The 11,367-nt window shown below is 39.2% G+C and overlaps 1 non-coding gene across 1 annotated transcript; it reads right to left on the reverse strand.

Annotated features, from left to right (window-relative positions):
• Positions 1 to 8,851: 8,851 nt before the first annotated feature.
• LOC102265510 (17S U2 SnRNP complex component HTATSF1) lies at positions 8,852 to 11,152 on the reverse strand. The gene has a single exon (XR_001351390.2). It is a non-coding gene; the product is annotated as a 17S U2 SnRNP complex component HTATSF1 (transcript).
• Between the last annotated feature and the right edge of the window lie 215 nt (positions 11,153 to 11,367).

Here is an 11,367-nt window from a genome sequence, read left to right on the forward strand (position 1 = left end):
TGAATATCTTCTTAAAATTATAACACTGTGTTGGTTCTATGGAGGACAAACTATATAAAATGTGCTCATTTTAGAGTTAGGATAAGCAGGAAAATTAAAATAGATTTAATTATTCAGTGAAGACTTATTGAGAGCCTATTTTATGTCACACTATTGGTAAGGATCTGAACATTACTGAATATGTTCATTTCCATAAAGTGCATCAAGTTCAGTAAAGGATATAAATAAAGTAAGAATAAGTAAATAGAAGAAGCACAAGGACTATTATATTAGACAAGGTAAGATGGGCTCTAAAGGACAACATCAGGGCAGAAGTAGGGTATCAAAATTATTTCACAATTGCTATCAGGAAGAAGCTAATTCAGTCATTCAAAATGTTTGCCTATTATCTATCAGACATTGCATTAGAATAATATTTAACTTTCTGGTTGTCTCAGCCTTTATAGAGAGTTTTCACTCTGCTAGTTGCTCCATATTCTTATCAACATTTGGTGCTGTTAGTGTTTTGGAATTTGGTTACTCCAATAGGTATATAGTGGTATGACCTTATAGTTTTAATTTGCAATCTCTAATGACTCATGTGATGCTGAACATGTTTATGTATGCTTATTTGACATCTGTGTATCTTCAGTGAGTTGTTCAGCCACAACTTTTCACCTCTGCTGTTATGCCAAAAAATTAGCTATAGCTTGGGTTCCAATAAGACTTTACCTACAAACACTGAAATTTGAATTTCATAAAATTTCTATGTTTCACTAAGTATGATCCTTCTTTTGATTTTTTTCACCATAATTTAAAAAGAAAAATGTAAAGACAATTCTCAGCTTTCAAATGGAACAAAAGGAGAACTGATCTCTGAGTCTTAGTGTGCTGAATTCTGGCCTTAATTATTTATCTAGACAACAGCTGGAGGCAGGAAAAAAAAAAGATTTAAAAGACAGTAGAAAATATGGTTACTCCAAGTGGTTGAAGTAGGTGGAAAAGTAAGAATATTTAAGAATTATAACCAGCTATAACTCTTATTATTCTAGTTTTAAAATAGTTTTTACTATGCTATATCATGATAGGTCCATTACATACTTGATCGAGAAGTATTAATAGAATAAGCAGCATCTGTAATAGGTTTGGAAATATACAAGAATAAGCTGGAAAGAGAAAGCAAGGAAAAATACAAACAGTCTTTGGAAAATTTAAAGAATCAGTTCAGTCACTCAGTTGTGTCCGACTCTTTGAGACCCCGTGAATCGCAGCACGTCAGGCCTCCCTGTCCATCACCAACTCCCGGAGTTCAGTCAGACTCAGGTCCATCGAGACAGTGATGCCATCCAGCCATCTCATCCTCTGTCGTCCCCTTCTCCTCCTGCCCCCAATCCCTCCCAGCATCAGAGTCTTTTCCAATGAGTCAAGTCTTCATATGAAGTGGCCAAAGTAATCAAGTGTTAATTTAGATGGTATTATTTGTAAGATCCTAGGATATATTATTGAAAAAATAAGTGGAGAGGAAGAATGTACATAAGAAATACAATAGGAAGTCTCAATATTTCATGATTTATGGGATTGTAAAGGATGGTGGAATTTTGTTATGCAGTAATAGAGGAAAACACTGTAGATAAAGACAATTCCATGAATAACCAGGAGAGACTATTAATGTGAGTGTATGTATGTTAATGTGAATTAATCTTGTTCTTCTGTTACATTACATTTTACAGTCACAGCCCACATTTATAATTAAGGATATGGGCTCCCTGAATGGTTGAGCATTAATTATGTTTATATTCAGTACCATGACCAGGTGTAATCCAGTAAATTATTGAGACTTAAGTAAATTCAATTATTTTAATATGTTTTTGTGAAGACCCTATTATAAGGCTGGTATGTTTCTCATTATTAAGTTACAGATAGAAGTTAAGTACACAGTCTTGATTTCAGAAAGTTTACAAACTATTTTCAGAAGTCAGAAGACCTTAAAGTACAATGTGACTGATACTAAATCAAGAACATGGATAAAATGCAACACGGTCAATGAAGAAGGAAAGAACAGTTCTGCTCTAAACTGGGCAGAGGAAGGAGGTAGAAAAGTGAACCTGTTGGGCTAATGATGATACAATGTCTGGAAGTGATTTAATATTAAAAGTAAATATGGACTTCCCTGGGCGTCTAGTGGTTAAGAATCTGCCTGCCAATGAAGCAGACACAGGTTTGAGCCTTGGTCCAGGAAGATTCCACATGGCCTGGAGCAACTGAGCCCATGTGCCACAGCTACTGAGGCCTGCACACTCTAGAGCCTTCATGCTTCAAGTACTGAAGTGCAGGGAGCGAGCTCCGCCCCTGGCAAAGGTCATGAGGAAGGAGGCTTGGCATACGCAAAGGCGGGATCAAGCCTCAGGAGTCTCCCTGGAAATTCTCGAGCAATCTACACCCCAAACCAGAGTCTGCCTACTTTCTGCTTTGTGCTTTCACCTACACCTCTGACTTTACGGGGGGCTGTCCCCCACTACCTCTCTGAAAAAAGAGTTAGCTTACAGCTCCAGTTAATAATTCCTGGGTGTGACAGTGTTTCAACCTACAAACTCCCTTGGAAGTCCTCTAGCCTGCCTGAATAGGTTTTTCCGGCCACATGTGATTGCTCAGAGCCTCCAAACTGTGAGAGGCATGAGATGTTCTAAACTGTCTAAATACAGATTCCTTTGAGCAGTCAAAAGATTGATTAGAAATTGTATTGGTGAAGGGATTTTCACTTGTTGGGCCAATATTTGCTGCTAAGTCTCCATATCCCTTACCTGCTGTGTCCCTGGCAGTGTATTGATTAATATAATTGGTGTAAGTAGTAGCTTTAATGTTTGTAACCTGGGACCCTTGAGTTAATTCTTTTTCTTGTTATAGCCCACCACACCTTTGCTCTGTAGGAATGCAACTTTATCTAATGCTTTTTGGAGGCTGGCGCCTGACTTTAGAATAATCACCTTTAGAGAAAAAGGCCTCCGGGCCAGAAGATGATGCAAATCACCTAAACTTTTGCATATGATAAGTTTGCAGGAAGAAAGCCTGGCTTACTGCATGACTCTACCCCTTCCCCCATTATCCTCTATGCATAACTTAAGGTATAAAAACTACTTTGGAAAATAAAGTGCGGGCCTTGTTCACCGAAACTTGGTCTCACCATGTCGTTCTTTCTCTTACCTTCTGGCTGAATTATTCAGCCTCTTTTCTCCACTGAATTTCCTCACTGAGCTATCCTCATTCTATTACTCTTTATATCCTTAATTAATGTTTAATTAAGCAATTGTTTCCTGATCCTCGCCGACGCCGTCCCCGCTTCGAATTCCCTGGATCCACCAGGGCTGGACCCCGGCACTGAAGTCCCGCATCCTAGAGCTCTTGGTCTGCAACAAGAGAAGCCACCACAGTGAGAAGACCATGCACCACAACTGGAGAAAGCCCCCATGCAACAATGAAGACCCAGTACAGCCAGAAATAGATAAATAAGCAAGCCACTAGATTTCCCAAAGCATTTTGTCTCAGCTCTACTCTGTAATTATGTTCATTACCTAGAGTGGAAAGTCATTTTACGTGTAGGTCAATTAAATGGCATTAAAACTTTAATTTGATACCTCTACTTGCAGGATATGAGATGAATTTCTCCTGATTCTTTAACCCTTAAGTTATCATTTTACTGAAGAAAAATTATTGCCTTTGTGGCAATTCTCTTTCTGTTCACTACATGGGAGAAAAATGTGATGTTCCACATAATTATGCCAACACATACTTCAAAGCTTACACTATATTTCAGTTCTATAGCTTATATAATTGCTTCCAATTTTAAACTGCTTAAGGCCAATTAAATGAATGATTATTACAATTTTATTATTTCAATTAACATTTTGTAAACTTTCAAATATCTAAATTTTTCTTTATAATGCCTGATGATAGTAGGCCAATGTGAGCTAATTCTAACAAGTTTTGGGGAGAGTTTAAAAAATGTATTTGTGAAATAATGTGTGTGTATGTATATATATATACATACACACACCTACTTCAATGATAACTAGGATTAAAGTGCTATAATATTGTATTTCATAGATGTTTGTTTTGTCTTTTTTACAAAAATATATATCTTTTCTTGCTATGGTAATGTAAGTAGGCAATTCAAACCTAAATGAAAATATGCATTTGCCGTTAAAAATGAAATCCCTCCAAATTCTACTGCAGTGTGAAGTAGGTGGATGAGATGCAAGCTATTTAAACTTTTAAGGTTCTTTCCAATTACTCCATCTCTCTCTCTCTCTCTCTCTCTCTCTCTCTCTGTGTGTGTGTGTGTGTGTAGAGGGTGGATAATATTTCCTTAGTGTGCGGTTAAGACTGAAACTGTATATATCAAAATCATAATCATTTTCTTCTTTAAAAAATTTAAGCCCTGATATTTGGCTTCTGTCCTGTGAATTTGTTGATAGAACTAATGCTATACCTTCCGCAGACTTCATAATACCTTCTTCCTTCTAACTCAATCCAGCTTATATAAACATCTACACACACACATATATATAATACAATGAGTATATTTATACATATATATAATATCTTACAAATCACACGATTTAAAATGGTTTTTAATGTTCTAAATATTTTCAACAGAGAAGGGGTTAAAATATATATCCCCATACACACACACACACACACACACACATATATATATGTATACATATACACATACATCAGAGAAGACGATGGCACCCCACTCCAGTACTCTTGCCTGGAAAATCCCATGGATGGAGGAGCCTGGTAGGCTGCAGTCCATGGGGTTGCAAAGAGTTGGATAGGACTGAGCGACTTCACTTTCACTTTTCACTTTCACGCACTGGAGAAGGAAATGGCAACCCACTCCAGTGTTCTTGCCTGGAGAATCCCAGGGACGGGGAAGCCTGGGAGGCTGCCGTCTATGGGGTCGCAAAGAGTCGGACATGACTGAAGCGACTTAGCAGCAGCAGCAGCATACACATACATCCCTAAATTGAATATTTGAATTTTGACATGTTATATTTGCTTTTTCTCATTTATCCCAAAACACAATCCTATAAAAACAAATTATGACCATTTCAATTCTTATTAAAATGAATTTTTATACTTTTTTTCTTGTGAAAAATGTTTCTATTGATTAGATACACTTCCCACTAAACAATGGTCAAAAATATAATCTTATACTTTGGTTTTTCTCATAATTCATGTTTATAGTCTAAGGTTTAGTTCACAGCTTTCAAAGTAATAATAAAGATGTAGTTAGAAATTTGGAAAAATCTCAGACATAAGTGATCTGTTAACTACTAGAATCTGAGTATTGGAAATGTGAAAATTAAAACCACTTTTGAACAGAACTGTTGAATAATAAACTCTGAAAACATATAAACTGTATAAGCAGTAAATAAATTAGAATGTAAAAATATGCAAGATTGAAAACTGTAGCAGTTATGTAGTGGCATCACAATAGAAACATCAAAATATATGTGCCTGAAAGTACAAGATAGCAGAGTAAATCCAGAGCTTAAGAGTTACTTCTGAGAAAAATTAGGGTGAACAAACCATCTTAAAAGTTAGCCAAACCAAAAGTTAGCCGCCCCCCCAAAAAAAGGATAAAAAGCAGCAGAAAAAATAGACTCATCAAATGCAGATAGCTAGCAAATATTTACCAGAATAATGGAGGCTTTGTGCTTTAGGGATGTAGCTCCAGATTCTGTAGTTTATAGAAACATAGGGCTTCCCTAGTAGCTCAGTTGGTAAAGAATCCACCAGCAATGAAGGAAACCCCAGTTTGATTTCTGGGTGGGGAAGAGAAGGGAAAGGCTACCCAATATAGTATTCTGGCCTAGAAAATTCCATGGACTGCATAGTCCATGGGGTCGCAAAGAGTCGGACATGACTGAGCTACTTTCACTTTCAAAGGAGGTTCACTGAACAGACTGTATCTTGAAAACTTAGTAACATTATCTCAGAATTATGGAGAATGAGGAATAGCATAACACAGAGGAGAGGAACTGATCTAAAAGAAGACCTACTCTAATTATCTCTTGTCCCAATACAGATTAGAAGATAAATATTCTGTGTTTGCCAGCATGATAAAACATATAGAATAATGACAGAAGGATCATAAAAGCTCCACGTTAAATAGATTATTCAAAGACAGCATTTAACTAAAGTGCCAAACATAAATAGATGTAAGATACGTAGATAGGTAGGTAAAGGAATGCTGCAGTACACCCTACAAGGTTCAGGACAGCCCCATCTCAATAAAGATTTATCTGGTCCAGTATATTAACAGTGCTGAGACTGAGAAATCAATCCATAATTCCATTTAATGTTTTTAGTTGTTAGGTTACAATACACATCCTTATTAGTTTGCTGCATAACAAAGAATCATAGTTTAGAGTGTTCTTATATATATACACACATTTATATATATATATATACACACACACACACACATATATATAAAACCACTACTTCTGCTTTATTGACTATGCCAAAGCCTTTGACTGTGTGGATCACAATAAACTGTGGAAAATTCTGAAAGAGATAGGAATACCAGACCACCTGACCTGCCTCTTGAGAAACTTATATGCAGGTCAGAAAGCAACAGTTAGAACTGGACATGGAACAACAGACTGGTTACAAATAGGAAAAGGAGTATGTCAAGGCTGTATATTGTCACCCTGCTTATTTAACTTATATGCAGAGTACATCATAAGAAGCGCTAGTCTGGAAGCACAAGCTGGAATCAAGATTGCCGGGAGAAATACCAATAACCTCAGATATGCAGATGACACCAGCCTTATGGCAGAAAGTGAAGAGGAACTAAAAAGCCTCTTGATGAAAGTGGAGAGTGAAAATGTTGGCTTAAAGCTCAATATTTAGAAAGCTTAGATCATAGCGTCTGGTCCCATCACTTCATGGGAAATAGATGGGGAAACAGTGGAAACAATGTCACAATGTCAAACTTGGGCTCCAAAATCACTGCAGATGGTGACTGCAGCCATGAAATTAAAAGACGCTTACTCCTTGGAAAGAAAGTTATGATCAACCTAGATAGCATATTGAAAAGCAGAGACATTACTTGGCCAACAAAGGTCTGTCTAGTCAAGGCTATGGTTTTTCTAGCAGTCATGTATGGATGTGAGAGTTGGACTGTGAAGAAAGCTGAGCGCCAAAGAATTGACGCTTTTGAACTGTGGTGTTGGAGAAGACTCTTCAGAGTCCCTTGGACTGCAAGGAGATCCAGTCCACTCTAAAGGAGATCAGTCCTGGGTGTTTTTTGGAAGGACTTACGCTAAAGCTGAAACTCCAATACTTTGGCCACCTCATGCGAAGAGTTGACTCATTGGAAAAGACCCTGATGCTGGGAGGGATTGGGGGCAGGAGGAGAAGGGGACGGCAGAGGATGAGATGGCTGGATGGCATCACCGACTCCATGGACTTGAGTTTGAGTGAACTCCGGGAGTTGGTGATGGACAGGGAGGCCTGGTGTGCTGCAATTCATGGGGTCGCAAAGAGTCAGACACGACTGAGCAACAGAACTGAACGGATACATACATTTATTATCTTGTCATTTCTGCAAATAATGCAGAGACCTCTTGGGGTCTCAATAGGAGGAAATCAAGTTGTCATGTAGATTACATTCCCATCTTGTGTTTCCAAGCTTTTTCACATTACTGGCAAAATTCAGTTCCAAGAGCCTATAGAACTGAGGTATTTTCTTGCCAGCAGTCATTCTGGGTTTCTCTCAACTACCAAAAGCTGCCTTCACTACATAGCCAGATGGCCCTATCACAAGGAAGCTTATTTCTTATAGGCCAGCAGAAGACTCCCATTTCAGTTTGCTATGAAGATGTCATATAACATCATTTAATCATGGGAACAACTATCTCATCACCTTTGCTACACAAGGTAAAGGAATGAAGTGCGCCACAGTCCCATCATATTCATAGGTCCTGCCCACCCTCAAGAGAAGGATATTAAACAAGGTGCATACATTAGGGGCTAGAAATCTTGGGGACCACCTTAGAATTCTGCATACCACAGCTTAATGTGTGGACCCACAGTTATTCTCTCGCTAAAATACAAAATACTGTCATCTCTTTCCAAAGTTCTCAAAAGTAGAATTCTGTACAGCATTAGTCCAAAGCCCCTATAATCTCCTTGTATGCAACCAAATCTCATCATGTCATCAGTACAAAGTCCAAAATCTAAATCAGATACAGATGTGGGTAAACTCCAGGCTGTAAATTGATATAGTATAGTTGATATATTACAAGTTCTCACTCTGTGGAACTGTGAACCTGAAGAAACAAGTTATCTACCTGAAGATGTCTGAATAAATGGTGGAAAATTGGCTCTTTCTTAATTAGGTTTTAAAGCCTGGAAATAATATTTCCTTAGCTCTTGATTCTATCCTCTATGTTGTCTTTACTTGCAAAAGTAAAGTTAGAATGTGTTTTCAATAAACTGGAGTGTCTGACAGGCTTTTGCATTGATTTTTTTTTTCCGTTTCTGCATATCAACAACTTTATTTTTGAGTGTCACAAACGTAAATCAGAATACTTAAAAAAATATTATTCTGCATGCACTTAACAAATCTGACAAAGGAGGAGGAGTACAGTAACTTGCATTATGCTATGGAGTTTGAACTGAATAGTCAAATGAACACATATTTAAAATCATTAGGTACAGGTAACCATGAACACTTCACTGCATTAATCAGATGGCATCCTACTTCTATGCACACGTTCATGTAACACTATGAGTAATTACCCTGCAGCAGAGGCAAAATGGAGATGGAATCTCCCTAGAAAGCAAGTTTAAGGGATTAAATAGTGTTGTTTTCATCATCATCATTACTACCGAGAACAAAGCTGCTGCCTGTGGACAAGGGTCCTTCCTCCTTAACATCCCCTAAACCACCCACAGTCCCTCTCTCGTCAGACAATTTGTCACTGGAATCGTCATCAAAAAACTTCTCACTGGAATCATCTTCAAACACCTTTTCATCTATGTCTTCATCTTCCTTTACATCTCCATCTTCCTCATCTTCTTTTCCATCTGAATCTTCAAAGACCTTTTCATCTTCTTCATCCTTTTCATCAGCATCTTCAAATTCCTTTTCATCTGCATCTTCTTCATCTTCCTCCTCTGATTCATCATCAAATACCTTTCCATATGCATCCTCCTCTTCTTCCTTTTCATCTGACTCTTCGTCAAACTCTTTCTCAGAGCCTTCTTCATCAAACACTTTTTCAGAGCTGTCATCTTCGAATTCTGATTTTTCAGACTCATTTTCTTCTAACTCTTTTTCCAGAATGTTTTCATTAAATTCCTTGTCAGAGGCATCTTCCTCAAAACCTTTCTCAAGGCCATTTTCTTCTAACTCTTTTTCAGAGCCATTTTCAAACTGCTTTTCTGAGCAGTCTTTAGACTCTTGTTCTGAGTCGTCATCTTCAGAAGCCACCTTTTGGGGGCTGGCCTCCCCCTCAGACTCCTTGCCAGGGCCTTCTTCTTCAGACTCCTTCTCATGGCCATTCTTGTCAGGATCCGTTTTGAGTTTCTTCTTTTTGGATTCTTTTTCAGGGACAGTCTCTTTTGACTCTTTGTTAGGATTACCTTCTTCATGCTCTTTCTCAGGGCTGCCTTCTCCAGACTCTCTCTCTGGGAAGTCTTCTTCACGCTCTCTTTTGGGACAGGCTGCCTTAGACTCTCTTTCAAGGCAGCTCTCTTCAGATTCTTCTCGGGAACCTTCAGCTTCTTTTTCAGGGCCACTTTCTTTAGCATCTTTTTCAGAAGCAGCTTCTTCAACTTCTCCCCCATCTTCCATTTTTTCAAACTTCTTTTCATCTATAGGTTCTTCAAATGCCATTTCAGTTGCAGCTGCTTGAACATTTGTTTGAGATGTGCCAGGATGCTCAGAAAAATGCCTAACTCTAGAAGACTCTGCCCTTTCTGGAGCACGGATGGAATCTGAACGCTGCAGGCCTCTGTTGGCCTCAGGAGCATTGAGGAAAGCCTCCCATCCTCTCAGCCTTTCCTCCCTTTCTCTTGTGGTCTCCTCCACCTGACAATCTGTAGTTCCATCCCACGCTTGGGCAGTGATTTGACGCCCACCAAACCACCTTCCATTGAGGGTTTGAATACAATAATCAGCTTCCTCTGGACTCCTAAAGGACACAGAGGCCACACCATCAGGGTGTCTATCAAAGAGAAGGAGCTTCCTAATTTGTCCAAACTTTGAACACTCTACTCGAAGGTCTTCTCTGATTTCATTCAACACCAGTGGATCATCCTCAAAATCCACTGGATGAAACATGTTTTTGATGATGACAACTCGCTCATGGTGCATTCGGGATGAGCCAGCTTGTCTCTCAGGTCTCCAATCCAACTGCTTTTGTTGCATAGACAGCTTTTTCTTGTAGTCTTTGCACTTCTTCTTCTTCTTTGAGGCATCATATTCTCCCTTTAACTGAAATTTTGCCACCTCCACATGTAATCTGTAGCCTCTAATTTCACCTTCATCCAAAAGTTTTAATGCCAGATCCACAGATTCTCTCTTCAAATAACAGCAAAGTCCATCTCCTTTAAGATTTCCTTGATCATCTTTATAAAGCTTGACCTTAAATTCTCCCGTTTGAGGATCTCTCATAATAATGCCGAACTTCGACATGAGCTGTATAAATTCATCCGCTGTAATGTCTGGAGGCAAACCAGACACATAAACATTTGTATTTCTGTCATCTTCAACATGAAACCATCCTGATTCAGTCTTTCTCTTTTCTCCCTTCTTTTTCGGATCACTGGGATCAGGGGGTTGTCTTTGTGGAGGTTCTTCTGCAGTCCTAGCACTGACATCTTGGACACTTGCAGTAGAATTAGATGCACCATCATTAGAAAAGCCGTAATTGGCCTGATATGTAGCAATGAAATCTTCAGTGATCTTGGGGAACCAAGCCTTCTTGTCTAGGTCCCACTCGTATGGGGTGTCAGTCGGCTGCTGTCTGAAAGAATCGGTTTCTGCACTGGGATCTTTCTCAGTGCCGTTGTCCTTGGTGTCTCTGTACCATTCTTGCACTCGCAACTGCTCATCAAACTTGTCGTTCACATCCAAGTTGTTGCCACTCATGTTGCCCACTTAGCCTAGAGGCAAGGTCCGGTTGAGCGAAGAGGCCGAGCTGATGCTGGAAGGGAACAGAGAAAAGGAGGTTGGCCACACTCAGCCTGCTCCCCACTGCCCCCGGCGCCTCCCCGCGGCATCCCAGCAGCCCCCGGGATGTCAGGGCTATTCGCCGGCCACACCGCTCCCTATCCCCCATGCTCCATCCGCTGCCCAGGCTTTTG

This window comes from Bos mutus, chromosome 12, assembly GCF_027580195.1.
Source record: "Bos mutus isolate GX-2022 chromosome 12, NWIPB_WYAK_1.1, whole genome shotgun sequence".
Lineage (NCBI taxonomy): Eukaryota > Metazoa > Chordata > Mammalia > Artiodactyla > Bovidae > Bos > Bos mutus.